The sequence below is a fragment of the Rhinolophus ferrumequinum genome, chromosome 2 (assembly GCF_004115265.2).
Source record: "Rhinolophus ferrumequinum isolate MPI-CBG mRhiFer1 chromosome 2, mRhiFer1_v1.p, whole genome shotgun sequence".
Taxonomy (NCBI): Eukaryota; Metazoa; Chordata; class Mammalia; order Chiroptera; family Rhinolophidae; genus Rhinolophus; species Rhinolophus ferrumequinum.
This window is the reverse complement of record NC_046285.1, coordinates 37,934,407-37,962,100: the sequence shown is the minus strand read 5'-3', so window position 1 is coordinate 37,962,100 and position 27,694 is coordinate 37,934,407. Positions and strand designations below refer to the sequence as shown.

Below are 27,694 nucleotides of genomic sequence, written 5' to 3'. Positions count from 1 at the left end.
CATCCCTAATCCTTGACAACACTAATCTGTTTCTCATCTCTATAATTTCATCATTTTAAAAATATTGCATAAATAGAATCAGACAGCATGTGACTTTTGAGATTGGCCTTTTTTTTTTTTTCAATTATCACATTTTGTATTTCAGAGAAGACACATTAAGGATTCATGCCATAAGTTTATTTACAAACATAGCTAGTATGTTGAATTCAACAGTTTGATCCATTTTTCAAAGTGACAGCACCTCTTAAAATGCTCCTCCTCATATCTGCTTCATGGATTAAGTAAAACATCCTTATTTCTTAAGCAGTTTGTGTCTTACTATAAAGAAAGGTGCAGCAAATCCAGTTCCAAAGGGCAGAGTCTACATAACTAGCAACCGCCACTTGTTTTCCACTGAAATGGCACATTCTTCCCTGGGCCCTCTTCATAGTAGCTCCTACGGACCACAGAAGTTGTGAACCACGGGATGCTCTGTCCCAATATAGCAGTTGGGAGGACTGCGAAAGGCGCAGAGACTGAAAACGGAGGCAATGGCAGTTCCACACCAAGTCCTCCTTTTTTCACGACCTAGTTCTTCTGCGTGATAGGACTGAAAGGGGAGATGGGAAAATCGAGACTCCCATTTTTTTAAGAACTTGGCATAATGCCCTTGAGATCTGACTTTTGCATATATCGATAGCTTATTTCTTTCAACTGCTGAGTAGCCTTCCTTAGTGTAGATATACCACAGTTTAACTATTCGCTGATTGGAGGACGTTTTCGTCATTTCCATTTTTTTGGCTACTATGAATAAAACTGCTGTGAATTGTCATGTACCGGCTTGTGTGTGAACATGTGTCCGTTTCTCTGGGAAAAAAGCCCAGGAGCGCAATGGCTATATCATATATTAAGTGTATGTTTAGTTTTTGAAGAAACTGTCAAACCATTTTCCAGAGTGGTTGTACCATTTGCAATCCAAAATATGAGAGATCCATTTTTATGCATGGACAGCATTTTGTATTGTCACAATTTAAAATTGTTACCTATTCCTATAGATGTAGAAACATCTGGGTAGTTTTTTAAAAATGATGCTAGGGCCCTACCATAGCATCAGAATCACTGCGGAACCTGGACACCTCTATTTTAAAAATCTCCTAAAAGGACTCTAATATGTAACCAGTACTGAGCATCACAGAACTGGAGCAGTGGTTCCGTAAGTGCGGTCTCAGGACCTGCAGCATCAGCATCATCTAGAAACTTGTTAGACATGCAAATTCACGGGCCTCACCCTAGACTTACTGAATCAGAAACTCTGGGGTGGGGTCGGCAATCTGTTTTAACAAGCCCTCATGATTATTCTGATGCAGCTAGAGTATGAGAACCATTGACCTATAAGATAAAAACAAGAAGGAGATGTTTTTGACAGAAGCCATTCTCAAATTTGAAAGGAGGAGATGCAATCAAGAGGTAAACATGGACTTGTTGACAGTAGTAGTTGGCAGATAATAGCTGTGTGGGATGGGGAGATTAGGGACTAAAGAAAACATGGAGGACTGTCGCAGATCTTCAGAAAACTCAAGGGCCAGGAGTCTGGGTTTAGGCTGTGCCTCTGGGAACAAACAACCAAAGCTTAGAACTCCAAGAAGCAGCTGCCTGGACTGGTCATGGAATAAATACATCCAGAAAGGTATTCTTTAAGATAGGCTAGTTTGTAGTTTAAAGTTGAAACAATCTGGGAGACTAAACTTAATTCAAGTATTATTTAACTGAAAATGACCTCAGTTACCCTAGCAAACTTTTTTTAAAGATTAGTTTCCGGTTACACAAAACAACAAAGTGATGGGACATTTATATACCTCACAAAGTGTATGTTTAAGTTGGTGTCTACAATTCATGGTAGATTTGTGTAAGCACACCAATACTTGCGCAGAGCAAGTGAAGGACAAAGGTGAAGACATCGGGGGATGATCAGAGAAAGGAATAAAGGGCTATAGCGACATGGCCTGATGGAAAGGTGCACTGTCTCACTCGGAGAAAGGTCTGGCCCAACATATGGCAGCTGCATGACCTTATACAAGTACATCCCCTCCGCTTCCTTATCTCCAAAATGGGAATTCTCAAGTCTGATTGTGGTGAGATAGTCATGCATCACCCACTGGCCTTTAACTGCAAGTTTGGTTTACACCCTACAAAAGCTGCCTAATAATTTTATTGTTATTTGGACTATTGGTCACATTAACACTACATCGCTTGTTTTATCACTGAATACGGTTTCTTGCTTTACCTGTTTTGAATGATTCAGATAAAAATGTATTTGGATGTAAAATCAATTTTATAGGGACATAAAGCTTCCTTTAGTGTTACTATGTAAGCTCCTGGAATATGATTTTTGGGGGGATTCATTTAGCTGCAGAGAAGTTCAGTTTTAGTTAACAATGTATCTCCAACATCTATAACAATTACTGGTGTATAGTATGATGTGTTTAGTAAATATTTGCTAATCACTAACTAAACAAAGGTATACCAGCCATCATTTCTTAGGAACAGAGTTTACCTCTGATCTGGTACAAATTAAAAATTAAAATATTATTTTAATTAAAGAGACTGATCACTGTCCTCCCTTATGACCTGGCATTATAGCTGGACATTTAAGTCTTTATAACAGGAGGGCTTTGGAACCTTGTGTTTTCCTGATCTGTAGAGAAGATGAAGGTGATAGAGTTGTGGTTTGCTTTTAACACTACTGTTACGTGCCCACTGTTCTGCAACAGAGGGGAGCTTTAGGGTTGCCTGTGGGGGTTGCTGAAATTTGCTTCACTGCTTCTTAGATATTGGGGTAAACTCTATTCTCTATTTAGACCAAGGAGGTTGCAAAAGGATAACATTCTTCCTAGGTGTGAAGCAGAAGCCAGCTGCCCATACCATCTCTAGTCCTGGAGCCACAATTGAACATTGGGAGATGCTGGAATTTGAGACTTCAGTGAAGTTTCCCTATAGTACATGCACCCATATTATTATGCCCTGCAAAGGCTCATAGATCTGATCCACTATCAGAAAGGATCTAATGTTATTTATGATAGACCAGGATCCAAAGCAGGGTGCAACCTTTCTTCTTTATCTTAAATATTTGCTTCTCAACGTTGCGCAAACTTCTCACACGTGCTACAAGTACCCTCGCCTCTGATTTCTTACCTTGTCTGCTTCTCTTTCTCTACTTAATCCTGTTGCAGTGCCCTGTGCTTCAGTTGGCAAGCCGGATTTCACATCAATCCTTGCATTTCTCAAAATGGGGGACATACTAGAGAAATAAACACTTCACCTCGCTACTATCCATCAGCTCTAATAGAAATACTTCTATGAGTTATTGAGTTTAAGATACCCTCCCACCAGGGATGAGGTTAGGATGGGACAAAAGGCTGAAGCAGCCAGAGACCTTATCTTTTGGTCAGATTGAATGCTCTTCATGCTCTAAGAGTAGTTTATCATTGCCACTTGGTGTCACTTCTGATTCCATCAAATCTTAGTGGCCACTCCGGTCTCTTGCTGTGTGGAAATGAAAGAAATTCCATCTCTGTCTTTTTAAGTGTGACTCTCATAGAGTCAATTATCCTTTAAATTTCACTCCTAACACTGAGTTAATTAACTCACCAACATTAATTATCTATGACCACCTTAAAAGGGATTTGTTACTAATAGTAAACAACCAGTTGCCAGGACAGGAATGGGACACTGGATGGATCGATACTTGCAGGGGGTCCTCATGAGCATGCAGAGAGAGAAGTGCCATAGCAGACCTCTGGGAGCCACCAACATCACTATGTCACGATTTGTCTTTTCGTGGGAAGCAGATGAGATTAACTGCCTGAGGGCACTGCCATTATTCTTAAGTGGGTTATTGCAAGGATCTATGTAGTGGGCTGTTTGCAGAAAGGAACCAGAATGCCAGAGCAAATGTTTAAGAAATGAGGTTTCCAGAAACTGAGCTCTTAGGAGTTTACTGGCTTTCTCGGAAGAGGAAAATTATGCAAATATGGGCTGTTTATTGATATTTGATTTAAATTAAGCTTTCTTTAGTGTTTACTATGTAAGCTCCAGAGATATTATGTCTCTTTTGTCTGAAAAATGTAGACAACATGTATATATGTGGAAGACAGTGTTGGTGTCTATCTAGCTTTCATTCTTTCTTCTTCCTAAGTGAATCCTTTAATAAAATATTTCCAGATATTTACTTCTTCCTCTACCAGCCATGTCCTTCTGGAAAAGCTGATCACACCTCCAGCTTTAGTAGTAGACTCAATTGATTAAGGATAATCCTAGTGACACTCTAAGGACTGGGCTTATGAACTAATTTTGGCCAATGAAATAGGATAATTTTTCTAGGAAGATCTGGAAAGAATCTTCCTCACTTCTAAGAAAATTCCACAAAGGGAAATAATATCTCTGAATGTTGTCATGTCTGGATATGTTTCCTGAAAGTGTGGTTGCTGTATTGCTATGTGACTAAGGTAGAGCCAATGTTGAGGATGGCTGAACTGAGAAGAGCAAAGAGTCTGGACTTTGATCTGCTGAATCAGCCAGTCCTGAAATCAAATTCAACAGCTGTGAAAGTCTTTAAGATCCAAACAGCAGGAAATTTATTTTTTATTCATTGGCTATTTATGTAAGAAAATAAGAAACAATTTGCTTCCATAGCACCCTTCATGCATTCTTTTCTTTTTATTTTATAACCTTGCTTTGCAAAATAAATACTTATTCCTTGAATTCTGAGGAAGACTGGAAAAAGACACCACAGATATATTTTATTCTGAATTTGATTGAAGTTGGCACAACAAACACATTGTAATTTCTTATACTAAACCAGAGAGTAGAGACTTTATATTTTATTCTACTGCTAATAACCCACAAAACATGTCCGGCCTGTGTTACTCTCTTCCCTGCCTCACAGATAGGACTTGCTTCTCTGACTCTCTTTCTCTGTTTACATAGCAACTTCCTTTTTTATTTTTCCATCCTCTTTTCTATAAAATCCTTCTCTCAGCTATTAGCAAGTAAGTTAGCTCCCCTATTTCATCTTTGAAGTCTTTTTAGAAGTTGTTATTTTGTAAATAGCAGTTGGTTCTTTATGTTTGAATATGATTATAAAATCTTCAAAATTTTATTGGAAACGACAAATCTTCATGAAATTTTCTGATATAATTAAAAAATAAACTATTCATGTTATTTCTCAAAATATTATATACCCATACATTTATTTTCATCTCATTTTATAAAAAATATAGGCTGTTCCAAATTTTGAGATTAAAATTTTCAAAGGAGTGTTAATATCTGTGGCCAGATTATAATCAAGTATAGTTTTAATTTCTATTCCTTAATAATTGATGGAAAATAATTATACGTTTAAAAAAATTATTTTAAATGATTGCTTTTATTAGGGATGCTAATAGATGTGTAAATGTGGCAAAATATCAGATTTTTTTTCCAAATTCTGATTTATTTATATTTTATGGTATTTTTCCATTTTATGCACTTTTTGCTGAAGAATTTAATTTAAAAATGTTTCTTTAAATGTTCTAGTTTTAACTTCCACAGAAAATTCTACTTTTACACAAATATTTTCTACCTGCAGAATGTTGAAAGAAATTGAAAACGAAGTTGGAAGAAAACAAATCATATTTTTGCCAAATTTAAATGTACTCTGTAATTGAAGAATTTTGTAATTTCAGTTTATATGTTAAATTAAATATGATATATGTATATATAGTTTTATACACACATACACACACACACACACACACACGCACACACACACATATTCCACATTGATTGAGTTCAAAATGAGTTGCCTCATCTTTAGCAGTTTCATGCTTTTCTTCTCCCCCTCTCTTTTTTTAAAAAATGTTTAAATTAGATTTTCTGGAAATTTACTCTAAGCCCCATTAAAAAATGAGTTTTATAATAAAGCAAATTGGGAAAATGCCACACAATATTTCCCCTTGATCTTAGTAATGCACATCATCACATGATGGAGTCAGAGAACTCCAGTAGTAAACACGTTTTGTTTTCTCCAGTCTTTAATCATAAGGTCATTTCTTCCTGTCACAGCTGTGAACATTCCATGGAACTAACATTTCATTTAATAAAAGTGGGAGATATCATCCTAAACAAGTCTTTTCCCATCAACCCAAAGAGTCATTATAATCTCTCTGGGTAAGAAAACATAATTTGTGTGGCCACTGAAGTGCTTTAAATTTTTTTTTAATGTTTTAATTAGGAATTGCTGTCTCATGTTGTCATGGGAATCCTTGTTGACAATGCAGTACCACAGTACCACAAGCAATGTCCCAGCCCTAAACACTGAACTAGACTGGCTATGGAGTTCTTTTAACAAATTTCCTAATTTACTATTTGTATTCCCTGTCACTGACTTCATAAATTAGGGAAAGGTGAGGTTTGCATTTTCTTTTCATGTGCGTGAATCTTTGCTGAATGTTTCATGTGTTGGAGTAGAGAATTGGCCAAATGATTAGTGTAAATTGAATGGTAATGATTATGTCAACAAAGCCAAGGGAATTTTTCTCTCATGCCGGAGGCCATTTTAAAGTTTTGTTTTTTTGTTCTTGTTTTTATTTTTTTTTCCATCAGATTGTGACACACAAAGCATTCTAAGCTTGACTGGAGATAGGAAACAAAGAACACGGTGCCACATGTTGACCTTCCTATAGCCTTGAGATTCTGAAGATGTGCTGCGCGTTCACACAAGCTGTCACTGCATGATCTATTACTTGATAACGAAAGAGGCTGTATTCTCTGACCCCAATTCCTTCAATCCTGGAACATTAGAAATTTTAAATTGACCCATCAAGTTACCATTAACTTCCCACGTATATATGGGAAATGTTTCTCAATTTATTTAAAAGAAAATACTTACGTGTTCAGGTTTCTTTTTCCTGTTCAAAACCTGTAATTCATTTTGTTCCTTTGTTCTTTTCATATTGCTCTGATGTTGTCCACCCGTTGAGAGAATTTTTCTTTTTAAGAGTCAGCTTCAATAAGGGATACTATTAGTGAGGTTTTTGTTTTTGTTTTTGTTTTTTAGTTATTAAAACCACAATGTGGCTGAAGTCAGAGAAATTTCATAGAAATAGATAACGAAAGTAGCATTTTCTATTAGAATTCTGGTCTCTGATTTATAGGGGCATATTTAAAAGTGAATCCTGTCAAAATCGAAGGTGTATTCCAGAGATTTAGTTTTTGTTTTAACCTTTTCACAGCATTTTGTCATTTAACTTAAAGGCACAAAAAAGAGAGAAGAAATTGAATTTAAAGAGAGAATTTAATTTTATTGATTGGTCCTTTTATAATTTTGTGAATATGATCATCATTTACTCAGCCACTTTTTCATTGATTCACTGATTCAGTGAACATTTATGAAGCATCTCACTTTCTCAAACAAACCTTCCACTGTAATTGGATAGATATGATGCTTGTCCTGTGACTTCAACCATCATCGTCCTGGGACTACGCAACTCATTTCTGCTCCTAAGACTTTGTTCCTATTATTCTCATCTGCTGTAAGGCCTTCCTTTCTCTCTGCTCTGTGCATGATCCAAAGAGCATTTCCAATCTCACCTCTTTAGGAATTCTGGTCTGCCTCCCTTTAGTATTTATTTAATAATCTTTCCTCTGAATTCCCATAGCACTTCCAGGATGAGCCATATAATTTAGCACTTAATTATATTTATCATTTACCTGAAAAAGGTTTGTCTTCCTGGTTACATTGTTATGTTGTAAGGTCATAGAGGTGAGGAATACCTGTTCTTTACTGTTCTCCACATCACCAAGAACACAGTAGGTGCCCAGTGAATGCAGGTTTATCAATTTACTGATTTTTTTTTCATTTGTTTGGTGGGTACAATTCAATTTAAGGGAATGGGCTGTGGTATCAGACTGTCTAGCCTAAAATCTCGGCCATAACATTTATTGACTATACCTTTGGGTAAATTACTGCAGTACATTTTCTCATCTGTTAAATGAGGATAATAATAGACCCCCTCTCCACACCATACAGGTTTACTGTGGGAATTAAGTGACTATGCATGTAACATATGTAACACAGTGGTGCCAGGAACTTGATAAAAACTCAAGGGTTATCAGTTGTATTATTACTAATGCAGCTAAATCAATCCTCTTCTGTTCCACATGAAATATATTGTTGAAAAACATTACTATGCAAGAATCAGGAGTGAGGGCTGCACAGATTAGGTACGGCAGGGAAATAGGAACTCTATATTCCTAAAGTCTCTTATGTGGCCAATTCTGTCTTGACATGTTTCTCACAAGACTCAAACTAACACACTTACCTAACTGATCATTTCAAAAAACATTGTTTACTTCAATTTACATATCACATATGTATAGGTTTTGTACCTCTGCTTAGTTATATAATTTTGGTTCAGAACATTCTGCTATTTATATTTCATTACCTTTGTCAGCCATTATGTAACAGGAGACCTCAGTCAAATTCCCCCTTATGGCATTGAAGAATCCATAATTAAAATTAATAGACTGAAGACTCATAAAAAAGTAGCACTGTTTTCTTTTTCATGGGAAACAAATGGATTAAGAAACATTAAGTCACACCAAGATTTTATGTCCCATCCCTTGTTATTCGGCAAGAGAAGAGGACGTGTGATGTTTGCAAAATCCCATGAGAAGACCTTGATTGTCCAGAAATTCTGTTTATTTACAACTTAATATTTCTACTAGAGAATAAAGAGAAGCTGCCCTGTAATGTCTTCACTGTGGTTAAAAAGTTGTGTTGGGTTATCACATTGAACCCACCTCAAAGAGGTAAGAATTGTAGCTGAGAGGTAAGAATTGTAGCTGGATGACTTCTTTCATTGGGAGGTAAGAAAAGAGGGCAGATAACTTCCTCTCTTTGAATCACCTGCTCATCATGCATAAAAGCCGATCTGTAGGGTGCATGATCCTGTCCAAACAAGCTTATTAACTTAGGGATCCTGGAAGTAAGATGCTTGGAGTAAAGCCCGTCATCAGCTGAGAGTTGGAAGCAATCCAAAGGCTATTTGAATGTCTTAGGTTGGGAATATAGGTATTGGAAAAAATCAGTCAGTTTTTGTCTCTGGCTAGCTTGAAACTTTTATCTGGTGACAGTTAAAAAAAATCACAGCAAATGCCTGGCCCAAACAGGGTAGTTGCTACTCACTTTAGCGAGATGGTAAAACACCTTGATCTATTTCACTTTTCACAGAATGAGCCCCTCACCTCATTCAGCCACCTGGTACATACTACTCTTGAACACAAACACAACCTAGTAGAAAATGAGGATTTTTGACGGAGGTTTGTGGAGGTTTGTATATATATACAGAGGGTGCCAAAAAAATGTCTACATATTTTAAGAAAGGAAAAAATTGTATTAAATTTACTCTGATGGTAACCAGTTTGAGCATCTCTTGTAATTGCAAAGTCAAATGTGACTTGTATTCATCTTTTGTTATTGTATATATTGAGTATTACAATTTTAATACAGATTTTTCCTTTCTTAAAGTGTGTATACATTTTTTGGCACCCTCTGTGTGTGTGTGTGTGTGTGTGTGTGTATAATTTTTTCTTCACAGCCTCTTTTTGGCCTATCCAAATCGCCAGCATCACTACTCTTGCAATTTGGGGCAATTATTATGTAAAATAAGGGTTACATTAATACAAGCACTGCATACAGCTATAGCTGATCTGATCACTGAGATGGCTTCTAAGTGCCTAATGGGAGGGTCATGTATACCGCCTGGATACGCTGGACAAAGGGATGATTGATGTCCCAGGCAGGATGGAGCAGGACAGAGTGAGATTTCATCACACCACTCAGAATGGCATGCAATACAAAACTTATGAATTGTTTATTTCTGGAATTTTCCATTTAATATTTTCAGATCACCGTTGACCACGAGTAACTGAAACTGTAGGAAGCAAAGCTGCGAATGAGGGGTGACTACTGTACATACTGTTGACTTCCAACATTTGTGCAAGATCAGACAATTAAGTTTGAGAACTCAGCCTAGAAAAAATGCTACATACCTCATTGCTGAATATCACTAGGGTCATCTTCGAAGTACTCCCCTTGGGAAGCTATGCACTGATGCCAGCGCTTAGTCCACCCTTCAAAGCAATTGTGGAACTCTTTTTCTGGAATGGCTGTCAGAGCTGTCATCGTATTACCCTTGATGTCCTGAATGTCATCAAAATGTCGTCTTTTCAATATTTCCTTTATCTTCGGGTAAAGAAAGAAGTCATTGGGGACCAGATCAGGTGAGCAGGGAGGGTGTTCCAATACAGTTATTTGTTTACTGGCTAAAAACTCCCTCACAGACAGCGCCCTGTGAGCTGGTGCATTGTCATGATGCAAGAGCCATGAATTGTTGGTGAAAAGTTCAGGTCATCTAAATTTTTCACGCATCCTTTTCAGCACTTCCAAATAGTAAACTTGGTTAAGTTTGTCTAATTGGTACAAATTCATAATGAAGAATCCCTGTGATATCAAAAAAGGTTAGCGACATCGTTACAACAAGTTCGCGAACTTAATTGTCAGAGCTCCTATAGCTACACATTTTTCCTAAAACCCATATCCAACTGCTTACTTAACACCTCCACTTGGGTGTTTCACAGGTAACTTAAATTTACAGATACTTGCCCCATGTTCTCCTCCAGTGTTACGCATCTTGGCAAATGTGCACACCTCCTTTGCCCAGCTGTTCAAACCAGAAGCCTGGGAATCTTCTTCCACGCTTCTCCCTCACCCTCTCTTATTTAATTCATCACAATGTCAGTTTTACTTCTGAAATAGCTCGAAATAATTCTCTCTCCGTCTCTGTTGCTATGACCCCAGTGCAAGCCATCATCATTCTCTCTTATCTCCTTACGCCCCATTCCTCTTTTGACCCTTCCAGTGCTTCCTCTAGAGAGGAGCCACAGTAATCTTTAAAAACTGGTCATGTCAGTTCCATGTTTAATAGCTTTCCATTGTGCTTAGGGTCAAATCCCAAATCCTTCAAACAGCTTACTGTGGGACCCAGATCTAACGTCCCTGCCTCATCCGTCTCCCAGTTCCTTCTTTTTAATTCCTAAATAATGGCAAGCTCTTTCTATTAGTTTGACAAATATTATTCCTTCTGCCTTGAAAACTTTCCCCTCTACTCTATACTCAGCCTCTTCCTGCTTTGTGATATCAACCAAAATCTTTATACCTCACTGCTGGCCACAAATTAGGGGAAATTTTATAAACAGTGCTACCTGGACCTCATTCTTAGATTCAATTTCTTTGATCTGGTGTAGGACCAGGCACTCACTCATATAGTTTTTAAAGCTCTTCCAAGTGACCTTAATATGCAAAATAAATGTATTACTTTCTCAGGGAGCCTTCCCTGATTTGCCTGTCTACCTGTTAGAATCTCTAATTAACTGCACCTTTTATTTACAGTATTAATTGCACATTGCTATAATTCTATTTAATAATTGTTAGCCCTGCTTGATTGTAATCTTCATGAGAGACCCTGTCTCTGTTGTTCACCTCTGTCTCCAGCACTGAACAGTGTCTAGTATAAGGTTGGTGTTCCATAAATTATTGTTGAATAAATTAATAAATTATAAAGTTTTAAAGCTAGCTCATGGCAGAATCCAGTCTAAAACCAAGCTGCCATAACTTCTGCTTCTATAATCATAGAATGCAGAGAATTAAGTAGTTTTTTTCCATCTTACATGCCCCAGTGGGATGGTTCTAATCTAGCCTCAGCCTCTTCTGATAGAAGATGTGGGCTGTTAGTTCTACTCCTCTTAATAGCAGCCCGCACCATATGTCTATGTTTAGCTTCATTTCTGAACCCTAAATTCCAGATTGTTTCTAATGTCTCCTGGGGATATCCTGGACTCTCCTAATAGAATAAGTACTATTGAATTTTGTGAGATTTTCATATGCTTTGACATGAATTTCAATTAAATCTTGCGATATAAACAGCTATCAGGAAATAGTAGCTCTTTGGTAAAGAGCTGGTATTAGATAATTTAACTAGTTCATGTTCACATAGGTACTATTTTCCTCTTTAATGTACTGCCTTATATTTTTTTCTATTTCACTAATATGTAGCTGTAACCAAAGAGAAAAAGAGCTTTCAACTAGTCAGACAATACTTCTTTGGAAAGGTCAAATTCATACTCTTTGAATAATAGCCCTTTTCTCCCCCCAAAATAACATACCCAATTGGCAATAGTGGATTGGCTGATAAGCACTAATTGTGGATATTAATTATTATTCAAGGAGTTCTTTTCCTCTGAAAGGGATCTATATTCAGTGGCCAGCTATGGGCTATTTTGCTATTGTGAAGACATTCGTACTTAACATTGCTTATTCATCTATTTGGGTTCTTGTTCTTAAAACTGATTCACAGTTTTTCCAGAATAGTTCTGATTTTAACTGTCTTACCTTACTAGGGTCTCAAAACATCAAAATGCCCCAGAAATCCCCAAAATTTGTCAATAACAGCAGAATTACTCAAATCAGAGGCTGAAGAGAAATAGAATATTCACAAAACCGTATACTGGAACTTTTACATGCTTTTTTAATTGTACTCTCTGTGAACACCTCCCTAGTATTAATGACAGAGCAATTGTTGCATTTGCTGAGCAAGGCAAAGCTGAGTCACTGATTCAAGGTGGCAAGGATGACAACTGTCTCCAAGTGTAATTTACTTGCCTGCATTGCTAGTCTTCTTTGAAGTGTGTTCAAAAGAAATTATATTTCATTTTAATGTCAAAATTAATGCAAAAATCAAGAAAATATATGCTTTCAAGGCAACTGGGTGAAAGAACTATCCCATTTAAAAAAATAAGCAGTAATCACAAAGATATTGTGCGCAATCTAGAAATGAGATTAAATGTTGCTTGCACTGGATATTTGATATGCCTTTATATACTCAGACAAAGAAAAATCGATTTACTTTAGGCTCTATTAACTTACAGGTAGAAAAAAAGTGACTTTTTTTGGTAAATTCAAAGAGGATTTTCTTACTTTTAAGGAAATAATCTTTTAAATAAATATGTTCTAAAATTACATTTTAATGAGTTTGTGAGCAGAATAAGGTGAGTAGAAAGGCTCTACAGAGTAGAGATGGCTAAAAGGATATAAAAATGTTTGGCATGAGAACAATAGGAATCCAAACACAAATTATGTGAATTCATTGCCTCATTGTTATGTACAAATGCTATGATAGAAAGGTTGTTTTCTTTAAATAATAACTTTTGGACATCAGAAACACATGCCTCGCTAAAATGTTTGTAATTCAAGTGAAAAATCACAGACTTGCCAGTACTTTTAAGAGGGAAAAAAAAATCTATATCTGTATCTATATATTTCCAGATTAAAGTTTTTACTAAATCTAGTAAGGTTATTATTAATCTTACTAGAAGTAAAATAACTAAAATTATAACCAAATTTTAAAGGATTATTTTATTGCATTTTGCATTGAATTTTATATAATTTTATTTTTTCAGACAAGAGTATTTAGTCATGTGATTGATGTAATTGTATATTACCATGTGATGTCAAATATTAATTTAGAATGTGGAAAATATTTTTTAACAATGTCTCAAATTTTGCCATAAAACATGTAGATGATAAATAATATGTGATAACTTTCCATTTTGACTCCCATTCTACATTACAGTAACTGAGTTTCTTCCCTTTGGAAGTGAGTCTGTTAACCTAGAGAACTTGTTTATCAGTTCCAGGAAATGTCTGTAGGGCTGGTCTTCTCAGGCTTAGGTGTCTAGATGTACTTACTACGGACCAGCTACTGTGCTATGTAAGGGCATGCAGAAATGTTCCAAAAATGGTCTCTTTTGTGGAGAGGTATCTTATCCAATGAAGGAGGCAGTCACGAACACAATTAACCACATAATTAAGTTGGGTGGTGGGTAGTGATATTGAACAATAAAGAGAGAAATTTGGGGTCAAACAGGCAAATAAAGTTAATGCTGACTGAGAGAAGCTGCTGAGTGCCTGGCATCTAACTAAAACAAAATTTAATCTTTCTCATCATGTGTTGTCCAGTAGCACGTCTTGCACATAGCAGGTGCTCAATTATTGGGCTAAATTAAAGTACAGGCACTTGAGCCATCTTGCCACGCGGTGGGGGGAGGAGGGTAATTGAGAAGGCTTCTTTTAGTGTTTTCGAGATCGCCTTAGTTTCACTCAGGGGACTGGATCCTAAAACAGGAAGTTGAGCTTCAATATCAAGCAGGGTAATTTCCTTTTAAGCTTAAAATTTGTTTAGAGAAGTTTTTATCTAATATTTTACTTCAACAGAGTAGGCAGATCTTAAAATGACACTATTTGGGAGGGATTGGGAAAACCATATGCCTCAAAATACATTTTTCTTTTTCTTACTTAAAATTACTATTGAAGGTTAATTTCTTTGTGAAACTCTCATCTCCTTTTGAATGCAAATGTCCCAGGGAAGGGTCACACATCATTCCATAATAACTTCTGAGTGTGAGTCCATAAGCTCCTTTTCAGACCTCAGACATTAGTACAAAGTCAGTGAGATATGTGCAGGGAAGCTGCACAAATTCAGGGAAGGTAGCAGCACCAGGGCCAGGGTGAAGCAGCGAGGGGCAGACGCAGAAGTGGGGCGCTGGGCTTTGGAAGAGGAAAGAGGAGGCATGTTTGCCAAACCTCAGTAGGACTTGACCTAACTGTAAGGTTGTGCCACATGTTATGAGTGTTTGATAAATCTACTGACTGCATTTTACAAACCTAAATCCTTCTAATTACTTTAATTGAAATTGAATTGAATTGAAATGAAATTGAAATTACTGAAATTGAAATCAATTGGATATCCTGCAGGCTGTGAGGCAGGTCAGGATCCTTTGCGCAGGTCAAACTCAAGGCTCTATCCAGGGAGGAGCGATGCTGGGTAATGACAGAAATGCTAGGTCAATCATCCATGGTCACACTGGGGGACCGCAGAAGTTCCAGACCATCCACATAGAACAAGGTGATGTCCCAAAGCAACAAAGGTGTAAACCACTTAAAATAACCCACTCTTTCGATTTTTGTCCTTTCTTTTTATTGGTAATAATTCAGATTATATTTGATACTGAGAATAAATAATGTAATTTATGTTAATAGTTGGCATGTATTAAGCACCTACCTGTGTGAGGCCTCGTGGCAATACCTGCCATGCAGTATCCTGTTCAGTCCTCACCACTGAGCCTCAAACCAAGTGACCTAGATTCACAAAAATAGTTAACATAAAGCAGAAGCAGGATTTCAAAGCAGAACAGTTGCAACCTGATTCAGAGCTTTAAACCACTCTGCAATATTACTTTCAGAAAGGGATGGAAAGAAAGACAATTGCAACCCTAATTCTACCTCAACGTCACTCTGCCTTTGAGTGGGTCACTTGTTCTCTTTGGCCACGTGGAATCAGGAGGCTACACTAGCTGTGCTCAACAGCTCTTCTTAGCTCCAATATTCCATGCTTCTCTTTACCTGGGATCTATTAGTGGTGGTGATGGAGTGGGCATTATCCCAGCCTGGGATTCCCAGGGGGAACTTCATCCCTTACTTCATGATAGGCACATTTGTCAAATGAGACGAATGAGCCCTTTGCTCTCTTGCCCATGCGAAGCTCAGTGTTCATGACCAGGAGTCTCTCAAAACCTGCTTTTCTCTCCTGAGCCCCTTGGCTGTGAATCACAGGGCATACTATTGCCGTATATGGAAAGCACGTCGGGCTGCATGGGTTAACTGGGATTAGCAAGGACTCTAATGTTGGTGTCTTGATCCTCAGCAACTCTGCTTTGAAGCTGAAAGGCAGGGCACAAGCATACTTACGTGTCTTAATTTGGTAATAATGGCGTGCTTTTCTGGTGACGAGGCATGCTGTGAATATCCAAGTTTATACTATGCATACTGTTGATACTTGATATGATATTAAGTTAAACCATGGCTTGTCCATTTGTCTAAATTTCGTCACTTAAACCCCAAATACTTGTCACAAATAAACTTGAGATGTGGTAAAAAGTAATTAGGAATTGGACCTTTTTTTTCTAGCTCAAGTCAGACGTTTTTGTCTTCTTAGAGGTTTCAGATGATTTTGCTTATCTTTGCCTACCCTTAGTTATTAGATTAAAATAAATATTAATGTGAGGTTACTTGGTTTTGAAGTTACTATAATTACAGACAAAGATCATTGTGTGGATTTTTAGACTCATATAGTGCTCAAAAAAAAAAAAATCTTGGAAATAATTTAGCCTAGTTCTTTTACCAGGACATTTCTCCCTACCTCTACAAAAAAAGAAAAAGAAAAAAAAGAAAGAAAAGAAAAAAGAAAAAAAAAAGGTGTGTGGATGTATTAGGTGGTGCAAAAGTAATTGCGGTTTTTGCAGTTATTTTTAACCTTTTAAACCGCAATTACTTTTGCACTGACCTAATAGCATCAGAATTGCATTCAAATTCTTGCCTTCCTATTTAATAGGTGTGTAATCATCTGCATGTCATTGGACCTCCCTTAGCCTAAGTATCCTCACCTGTAAAAAAATAAGGTGGGGGGAGGGTGATCAGATGCAGTTTACACCTACCTTTACAGACCAGTATGTAGGAAAGTGCTTAGCTTTAGAGCCTGGGACAGAGAGAGTATTAGGTCAACAATTATATTAGGTCAAAAATTATATTTTGTTCCTTATATTTTAACTCTATAATAACATGATTTTTTCTTATATAATAAGACATTTTAATAAGATTATAAGATGTACCATCTTTTATAATAGCACTTTCTTCTTTCCTTTAGACTGAGGATGTAAGAGTAGCAGTAAGATCAGATATAGGGGTCTAGATGGAAAAGGAATCTAGTAGGAGAATAAAAAAGGATCCGCTTTATTTTAAATTTCCAGATAATAGATATAGGGGCAGTGAAGTGAAGGCAGGGAGAAAGGGTTCTTGAAAATTAACTGGGGTGGAAATGCAGATGAGTTTCTATATAGACCTGAAGTAAAATTTAAATAATGCTATGAATGTTAAAGATGTAAGATAGATTCTATAATAATAAAAAAATAAAATCCTTTAATATGAATAGTGTTAGCCTACTCAAAATTTTTCATGTTCTAAAAACCATGTAGGAGACAGAGGGTGAAGGCCTGAACTAAACTAAAAATAGATTCATCAAATACATTGTCTGGAATTAAGTGAAGAAGGTAAGTAGCTAATTTTTTTCCCTTCCTGTGTCTTACTCTGGAATAAAGACATGCATATCGTCAGATTCGGAAATGCGGTTTAAACATTTTTAAAAACATTAACGTTTCTATGTAAGGAATATTGATCAACATTTATTCATCATTCATTCATATATGCATGCATTATTTTATTCAGCAAATATTTATTGAAATCTGTTGAATACTTTTTTATGTGCTGGGAGATACTGGTAAATAAAAACTGACAATAATCCTGGTCCTTCTAGTGTTAACAACCTAGCTGAGAGCGAAAGGCAATAATTATACATATACATATCCCTACATAAAATTATGCTGATAAATGATAAGTGCCACACAGAAAGAGAAACTTAAAACAGGGGAGTAGAGATGGGGAACAACAGCAATGGAGAGGGCTGCAGTTTTAAGCAGTTGGGTAAGGGAAGTTCCAAGCTTGGGTGTGCCTTGCATTTTTGAGGCCAGTGTGGCTAGAGCAGAGCTGGTAGTGAGGGATTAAGTAGTCACGGTAGACGCATCAAAGAGGAAATAGGAACCATATCATACCAGCCTTCTAGGGCATTGTAAGGATTTTTGCTTTTACTCAGAATATAATGATAAATGTATAATATTTTTTAATAATGACAACAAATAAATTAATCCAACTACTTGACCCAGAAAACCCTCAGACCTTAGTTACTTCCTCTTTGCCTGCTTGTCTGCTTGCCTGATGCAACCATCAAGGGCTGAGTTTCCCTTCTCTATCCTTCCTGACACCATCTTTGTTCTGACCCTCATCATCTCTCATCTGGACTCCAGCATTAACCTCTTATCTTCTTTCTCTGCCTCTGTCTCTCTATTATCTCAAACCCATCGTTCTCACTGCCAACCGATATCTTTCAAAAACACTAATCTGTTTATGTCGTGCTCCTGAAATATCCTTTGAAGTTTACACTGTCTCTACAGCCTGGTAGGAACCAGGCTCTCTACAATCCACCTCTGATGTATATTTCTAGTCTCACCTCTGCTGCTCTTCAGCATGTACTCCATGCTCCTCAAATAGGTTCCGAGCTTTCACACCTTGGCGCTTGTATGGGCACATTCTTCTGCCTAGAATATTTTTAGGTTTTGAATCTATCATACTCCTTTTCAATTTTGAGAACCATTCACCTTCTTAACAGGTAGTTCCTAACTTTTCCAGGTAGAACCAATGCATCTTTCTTCCGGGTGCTCATAAAACTGTTGTTCCTTTGTCATAGCATGTCTTACCCTTTAATTAGTTTTTACGTATAATTTTCTCTGCCAGATCTGAAGCTCCTGAAGCATAAAAACTATGTTATTTCCCTCTGTACCTACAGTACCTAAAGGTCATGCTTAGTACTTAGGGAATACTCAATTATTTTTCTTTTTAATAAATAAATATATTACTATATGAATGGGTATGTGGACAGTTGGATATAACTATGTTAAAAATAATATGAGCAAAAGTAGTCAGAGAGTGTTATTAGATATCTTTTTTATAAAAGCTTTAGAAAAATTAATTTGCTCAAATATTTTGGCCTTAGGGTTTTTTCTTTGATAAATTGAGAATGTTGAACTGGATGGTCTTCAAGACGCTTACAGCTCTAAAACGCTATTCATTCATTCATTTATTCATTCATTCAGGCATATTTAAGCACCTATTATGTATAAAGCCTGTGACCACCAAACCACAAGTCATTCTTTTTTTGTATTTTATGTGTTGACTTAGTTAAGTGCAATGATGAGGCTATAAATAAATGTATGGTATTTCTTTCTAGTTTGTCATAAGCTTATAAGATTAGAAGTTGTTCAGGTGCAGCCTAAATACACAGCATTCAGGGAATTCAAGGCAGAAAATGGATACTAGAAATTTAAAATAGCATTTAATGCTGACTGACATCTTAATACCACTAAGACATGGAAAAACTCACGTCATCCTTCCGACATAAGATAAAGGGATTTAGAAGAATATCTTGTTACTATACATGCTGGAACATATCCATAGAATATGTTCTATAATAACATTTCAGTATTCTAAAACAAATTCTTTGCATTTAACAGACGAGAAAACGCATTGGTATCTATACTACTTGGCCTTGACACCTTATAGACTGAAAGTAAGAAATTAAATTTATAATAGAATTGACTAGCCTACAAATAATCTCTTGCAATCTGTCAGTATTTCTCCCAAAGTAGAACTTCTTTTTTAAACAAAGAATCCCGGCCTTGAAGACAACTATCTAGGAGTGAATGGAATTTGAGATTATTTTCAGAGTTAGAAATACTAGTTACAGATTATTATTTCTTTTATCTTTTAGCTCTCATCTTTATGCTCTTCTCTTCAAATTTCTTAAGCAGAAATATGCCTTCATACAATGCCTATCAAAAGATTATTTGGACTCAAATTAAGTATTTCATAAATTTGCCTTTATGTTACCAGGTGTCACCCTGATGTTAACCAAGAAAATTACCCTTGGATTGTTGGCTTTGGAAAATTGCCACTATGTACGGTTCTATGAGTAAAGCCATGTGGGTTTTTCTATGGCAGAAAAGAGCCATCTATAGAAAATGAAGCAAACTTTTGTATGTGCCAGAAGCTTTCTGGATTTTATGCTGCAACTACTCGTCTCCAGGCCACATCTTGCATTCTAAATAGGTCACTAATGTGTTACTACCAAGGACCTTTATAATTCACATCAGCCCTCATGGGTACCAATATTAAATATATATACATGCATATGCATTGTGTGTGTGTGTGTGTGTGTGTGTGTACATGTTTCAATCAAACTGCACTTAGTGAATAATAATTCATTTCTCCTTCTTTTAAACTAACAATTAAATGGTCTTTCTCCTGTCTTTCTGAGCCTACCTTGATGACATTTCTTCTTACTCACTAACCATTAGATCCACTGCCCTTCTTTTTCTTCTCTGAGCTTGCTGAAGTTGTTCCTGCCTCAAAATCTTTGATCTTGCTAGAAATTATGCCTGGAATTTTCTTCATATACGTTAGTGGTCCTCAACTGGGGGTGATTTTTGCCACCCGTGGAACATTTAGCAGTGTCTGCAGGCATTTTTCATCATCATAATTGGGGAGGGATTACTACTGACATCTAGTGAGTAGAGGCTAGGAATCCTGCTAAACATCCTGTAATGCACAGGACAGCCTTCTTCTCCCTCTTACTTGCACCAAAATGTCAATGTATACAAGGCTGAGAAACCTGTCTTTAGATTTCTTTGTAGATGATTCTTTCTAATCATTTAGGTCTAGGTTTAGCTTATTCATCACCAATCCACAACAGGCCTTCTCTAACCAGCCAATATAAATAGTTCTGCCACTCCTATCATCTTAACACACACATATATATTTCTAGCATTGTATGCTGCTAAGGGGCCTAGAAACAATGACACACCTGAGACATCTGTGTGCCAGAAAGTGAGGAAGTGCTCAAAGAATTGTACAGATATATTGGAAGAACACATGACCCATCTTACAGGTAGACCCACTAATCAAACCTGGAACAATCTGAGCATTAAAATCAACAATGAATGTAATGGATTATAACTAATTAAATGAAATATGAATATATGACTTCATATTGATATAAGTAAATCATTGAATAAATAAAAGTGGAAGAAGAGAAAGCTCTGTCTGTAGATTGGCAATTAATAAGTGTAGAAGGGATGATGAAGTTAGAAATCATCAATGGATGATAAAACTAATGGGGTAAAGTTTGATGAGAATCAGAATAATTATATCCCCACAAATTAGGTTTTAATGACAAAGAAAAAAATTATTAACTTTTTGGGAAGAAATCTGGCAGATATTATCTTCACTAAGTGACCAAAACTATGTCTCCAATATTGGAACAAACTGATTTCATGTGCCTCCTGACATAATACACTAAGGAAAATATTACACCATTTCTCTTTTATTCCTGCCCAAGATTTATCTAAATGAGTCAGTAAATGAGTAAACATCAAACAAACTCACATTGAGAGACATTAAACAAAAATAATTGTCTCTTTATTTTCAAAATATAAAGGTTGAACAACTTTCTAGGATTAAAGGAAACCAAAGCAACAAAAAATGCAATGTGGGATCCTGAATTGGATTCTGGACTAGGAAAAAATAGTTGTAAAGGAAATTATTGAAACAACTTGATAATTGAATATGGACTGTGAATTATATTATAATGTTGCATGAATCTTTTCTTTCCTAATTTTGATCATTGTAATGTGGCTATACAAGAGAATGTCTTAGTTCTTAGGAAATCCATACCGAAGTATATTGAGGCAAAGAGACATTGTATCTTCAACTTACTCTCAAATGATTCAGCATGATAGAGCAAATGGAGAAAAAAGTAAACCACTAGTGAATCTGGACAAAGGGTACACAGGAGTTCCTTGTAACTACTTTTGTTTGTTTGATATTTTACCAAAATATAGTTACAAAAATATTTAAAATACATGAATGCCCTCATGACCGTTTTGAACCCATATAGATTCTGGTTGGAGCTCTGGTTGGAAATCATTGGTTTGGTTTATGTATGAGAATGCTTCAAGTATCCACTCAGAGTTTCTGACTTCCAATCCTATGATGTTTTCTAATGGAAACCTGTAATATTTTTTTCTCAGGGAGATGTTTATGTCACTCGTTTTAAAAAAAACTTCCCTGGAATGTTGAGAAGAGCTTGGAGATTATTCTTTGTGAGATGATGGAAACATTCTGTATTGGTAGGGGCAGGCCCTCTTTCAAGTGCTTCACATATATTGTTTCACCTCATCCTCATAACAATTTAGGAGTTGTTTTGTCATCACTATTTTAAACATAAGACAACTATGACTTGTTCAAAGGACTTGTGTAGTAAGCAGCAGAACCATAATTGAAATCTGGTTTATTTAAAGACAAAACCCAAGCCCTCAATCCAAAAGACACATTCCTTCCCTGACCTCAGGTTCCACTACTCACACTGAATTGTAATCCTTCAACTCTTTTCCCACCAAGGAGGGTTCTACGGGGAAGAGGATTTCTCTTCTTTCCTAACTTTCCTTTTTCTTTGTCCCAAGAACCCAAGACATTGCTTTCCCCATGACTGCTTAGTAAGTCTGTGTAGTCTAAATGAGGATTTTAAGCACTTTGAAGGAAAAGATCCTGTTATATGTACATACTCGTGTGTAGCACTCATTCTACCCAGTAGTATGCTAGAAATGTAGTGTCCTTAATCACGGCAATGGTAAATTAGACAGGTAATTTCTTGAAACTGATTTCACTTATCAGGTGTAAAAGGAACCTTTCTCTTATTTGTAGTTTAATTTTGCCTATTAAAAAAGTGCAGTGTTTATTTCATGTGGTTATTTATGTATTCATTTATTTTAAAGAATATAACAAGCTTCTATTGAAGAGACTTCATTGGGTCTGCTTCATTTTCATCAGTTTGGCTAGATTTATTATTTAACCCCCTTAGCTGGTTCTTTATCTGACTTCTTGTGATTTATTCATTCACGCAGGTCCTGTGTGGTGGACAGGGTGCAGTAGACATTCTCACTAGACTACACAGCATACTCCACCGTGTTTATTGCACTGTGGGCATAATTTTCTCTCCTGCTTTTAAGACCTGGTGTTGATATTCTCCCTGCGAGTCAAGGCCCTTAGCACATCTGTACTCAATGTGCAGAAATGCAGAGATGTCAAAACCCAGGACACATGCAGTTCAACACTTGACAAGCAGAGTGTTATTAGCATTGGTAATAAGACTACCTGAGTCTGTCTACAGAGGTCCTTCAGCTTGGGATTATTTACATTCACTGCACACTACATTCAGACCTGGCTCTTAAATAAGTCAGCTTCAGAGAAGACAATGGAAACCCTGACAGCAAACTGAAAAATTTGGATAGAAATCCATTCATCCTAATTAAGAGAACCTCTCAAACTTGCCTCCTGGCAATTAACATGTGTGTGTGGTCCTATTATTTGAAATCACACCAGCAATCTTAGGTACTATGGGCTCAGGGAGTCCTCTCTCCTCCAGAATCCCACAGTCCAGCTCTCTTTTCTGTAAATAGATTCTCTTTGACTTGAAACAGTAAAGACTTTGAACATTTGCACTTCACTCATTACTTGTACTGCTACAGGCTGAGCATAACCCTGTCAAAGAAACAAATCCACCTGAAAACCACCTAATGGCATTGGTTATATAACTATTAGACTTCCTTAAAATATATTTCCTGGGACCAAAAAAAAGAAATGGGATATTTGCACCATGAGATTAACTTGGCCTGGTCTCATTTTTCATTTCTCTTAGCAAAACTGCTTTCTCCTTAAACCAAAATGATAAGAATTCAGCTCTTATTCACAGTAAGAGGTCAGTGGAAAGAATGTCAAACTTTGTATTAGAAAGCATGGTGGGAATTTACAACAGTTTCTAATGTATTTTTTTTTCCTTGATGATTATTATTTTGACAGATGGTGATTGGGGTATTTACAAATGATTGGCAAGTAAATTTTTTGTGTGGAGTCTAAAAAAAAAAATCTCAAATTGAATTTCAAATTCTCAGTTGGTGTCCTTCCTTTGATCTGTCACCTTGTGTTACCTTCTATCACATTATTGCACAACTCTTCAAATTTAAAGAAGCCAGCCTTTTCTTTTTTCAGGTCAGATATTAATTTAGAAATTTGGTGGAGAGTAATGATGAATAATGGATGAACTTGCTTTCTGAATTAGAGCTGCAGATTCTGAGGAACTTGGGAAACCTTCAAAGCCAGCTGGAATGAGTGAACTTGAGTGCCAGGGAGAGATCCACTCGAAGGAACCATTAGCTTCTCCAACTGCCTGATCTCCACTCACAGCCAGTTACAGTTTGTTTCCCTCAGTTTTGAGAATAAATCAAATTGTCACATGTGAAAATGATGAAATACTTCGTTCTAAATTCTATTTGTATTTGGAAAGCCTTTCATTACCTGCTAATGCACAGAGCCCTAGGATAGGTTTGGAAAGCACCATATTGCTTTCAGGAGGCTTTCATTTGTCCATAATAACAATCTTAATCCATACCTGCTTTCTATGCTTGATGTTTATGTAGGTTTCACACTCTTTTCAGAGAAATTTGTCTACTTCTTTGATGAACAAATGACCCTGAATTTAGATTGTTTTTCTTCAGAAGACCCAAAGTTGTGCAAGGGAGTTGAATAAATACCAAATATTCATCTGGAATACAGGATTATTGAAGTTTGAATTTTTAAAAAATTCTGCCTGGAAGAGTGTTAGGTAACTTATAAATTCCCACAGAATTGTAATGTTTTTCTGGTTCTGTAAATTTTCTCTAACTATATTTCTTCTGGAAAAGGCATTCAGTGATAGCCTCCTGGACATGATGGAATAACTGTACCATAGAGATGGTACAGTTAGAATGTGTGTAACTGGTTATATAATCTACAAAGGTTAATGATCAGTGGCTCCAAGTTATACTGCTGTGGGACTTCTAGTGATTTTTTTTTAAAACTTGTGTTGTCAGAGTTTTTAGTCTATAAAAGTAAAATTATATTTTATTTGATTTATAGATAACCCAAAGGTGGAAATGATAATAAATATACTGGATGGCAGAATCAGGATGGAATGATCTTTAAAGGCTGAGTTAACGGTCTAAATCGATTAAAATGAACAAATCTTAGGGCCTGGCCTTGCACCCCAAAATTGCTTCCCAAATATATAATGTAGAGGATGTTTCTTTGGCAGAGATATGTGTGAAAAAAGGAGATCTTAACATCACAGCAGTGCAATGTAAGGCAACAATGTGATGTAGCTACCACAATAAAATTGCAATCTTGGATACACTAGTAGATGCACCACACAAAAATGAAGGAAGTGATGGTGTTGATCTTGGTACAAATCCTGGGTTGCTTCCTGGGTGAAATATGGTACTGGCCCCCATACGCAAAGGGCAAGGAGAGACCAAAGAAAGAGGCAGGCAACTCCAGATTGGTAGGTGGCAGGTTTAATAATCAAGGGAACTTAAATATGAAGCTTTATTTGAGCAGCCACAAAACAAGTAGATTTCCACACCCTCCCGTCAGAATCTTAAGTTTATATAGAGGCTTTACCTGGGTTCAGTTCTCTATTCCATCCAGATGGTCTCGACAACACCTTGCTCTCTCAAGGATGTGAGAACAGTGGGCACAATGTACATTCCAAGGATGGGGCGGAGGTGAGGATGTTTTGAGTGCACAGGTACAGCTCAAGGGTTCACCAGTGGTCACATTCTCGTGATGACCTCCCCCAGTAGTACTCTTAGGTTATTATTAGGTCTTCACAATTTGTAAGACAAAAACAAAGTAGGGTGTGATAAGCAGCAAGTGACATGGTATCACATAAGGAAGAGTTAAAGTCACTAGAGAAATTAAGCCAGGAGATAAGAAACTTCAAATTGATTTGATACCATTTGTAGGAAGTGTCAAATAGAGGAAGGATCAGACTTCAGTGAGTTGAACTAAGAGCAATGGGCAAAAATTACAGGGAGATGAACTTGTTCAACTTAGAACAAGAAAAGACTTTGTAATAGGAGTGGCTAAAGATACATAGACTGCCTTACTGGAAACATCCAAGCTAAAGCTAAATGATTACTTTGAAGAAATCTTGCAGGGAGAATTCAGATGGCAGTGGATTTGATAGCTGGTTGTGGATCTTTTTCCCCTAAAATTCCTCATTATTAATTTTTAAATGTAATATACCCAAATGAACAAACCTAATGAATTTGAACTTCCATGAGAAATTATATGTCCATATACATAAGAAAAAATTATGATGTAGAGATGATAGGACAGTAATCCCAGGAAGTCCCTGTCCTAGAAAAATTTTAAGAGTAGGAGAAACAGGGGGGGTGGACAGTTAGCTCAGTTGGTTAGAGTATGGTGCTAATAACACCAAGGTTTCCGGTTCGATCCCCGCATGGGCCACTGTAAGCTGTGCCCTCCTTAAAAAAAAAAAAAAAAAAAAAAAAAAATGAAGTAGGAGAAACAATTGCTATCTTGGCTTAGAGACTTTTATGATTACAGATTGGCATCTGAAGCAAGTAGTTTTTTGAGCTATCTATTGTTATTTGTGTACCGTAATCTGTATTCTGTCTTTACAATTGTTGCTGGTCAGACTTTTTATACAAACATTTAAGATCAATCAAATATGTATAATTTCATTTTATGACATGGAATGGGCTTCTCATAACCTTCTGCCTCAGCCCAGGCAGACAGAAAAACAAGGTCTATAATTGTTTGCTTCTTCCCTATAGGTTGCATCTCATTTTCTCTTATCTTGAATGGTTTCAAGGATGTGAGTTAAAATATACCATTTAATATTGAATAATATTGTAAGTTCTATCAATTACAAAAAGACCTTCATCACACTAATATTAAGATTCTTTGACATTACATGCTGAGAATAAAATAGTGATGAAATTATTCCTAGAGCATCGACAACCAATTTGAATTCAAGTTATATGTTTTGGGCTCCCTCATCTTGATGTGTACATGTTAGGACAAGGGACAGCAGGATACAGAATCAACGTCAGAAAGGGTCATAGAAATGTTTGGTGGCAGTTAGCTCAAATTTACTGATCAACAAAATTACCTGGGATTAAAAATTATCTGGGAGAGTTTGAGTTGCTTTGGAATGAGGCTGAGTAAGCTGTGTTTTTAACAAGTATCACTGGGGGTTCTTATGATCAGACAAGGAGAATGCTATTTTAGACAATTTCAGGTCACAGTTCAAACAAGGCAGAAAACTCTAGATGAGCAGGAAGCTATAACAGACAGACCTAGTATAAAAGTTTAAAAAGGCATTGCTGTTTCCAACAAAGATGTCACAGAATTGATCTGCTCATTTATGCAAGTGCTGCTATCTAAAAAATTTATGTTCAAGTCTTTAAATCATGAATTATTGAATTGGCTCATGTATTCTTCCTCTGCCAGAATATTTCTTTCCACATATATTTTGGAAGGAGTCTCAGGTAAGCTATTTGCCTTGCATGAATCCGTCTTGTTACTTTCTTTTTAGAAAAGATTTTTATTAAAATATAGCTAACATACAATGTAATACTATTTTCAGGTGTTCACAATAGTTATTCAACACTTGTATACCAAAAGAAATGATCATCCTAAGTCGAGCAACCATCTGGCACCGTAACACACTATCACAATATTATTATTATTTTTTATGCATAGTTTTATTTATTTATTTTTTTATTAGTTTCAGGTGCACAAGACAAAGTAATACTTAGACGTTTATCATTTATGTCCCTCACACTGTGTGAACCCCCCTCCCCCATCCATTATCCCTCTGAGATCGCACAGAGCCATTACATTTCCATTGTCTCTATTCCTAATGCTGTACTCCGCTTCTTGTAAGTATATACATACATATATATACATATATAAAATTACAGTTGGCATTCA

The 27,694-nt window shown here is 36.4% G+C and overlaps 1 pseudogene; it reads right to left on the bottom strand.

The window, feature by feature from the left end:
* Positions 1-292: 292 nt before the first annotated feature.
* LOC117032641 (cytochrome c oxidase subunit 7C, mitochondrial-like) lies at positions 293-15,228 on the bottom strand (annotated as a pseudogene).
* Between the last annotated feature and the right edge of the window lie 12,466 nt (positions 15,229-27,694).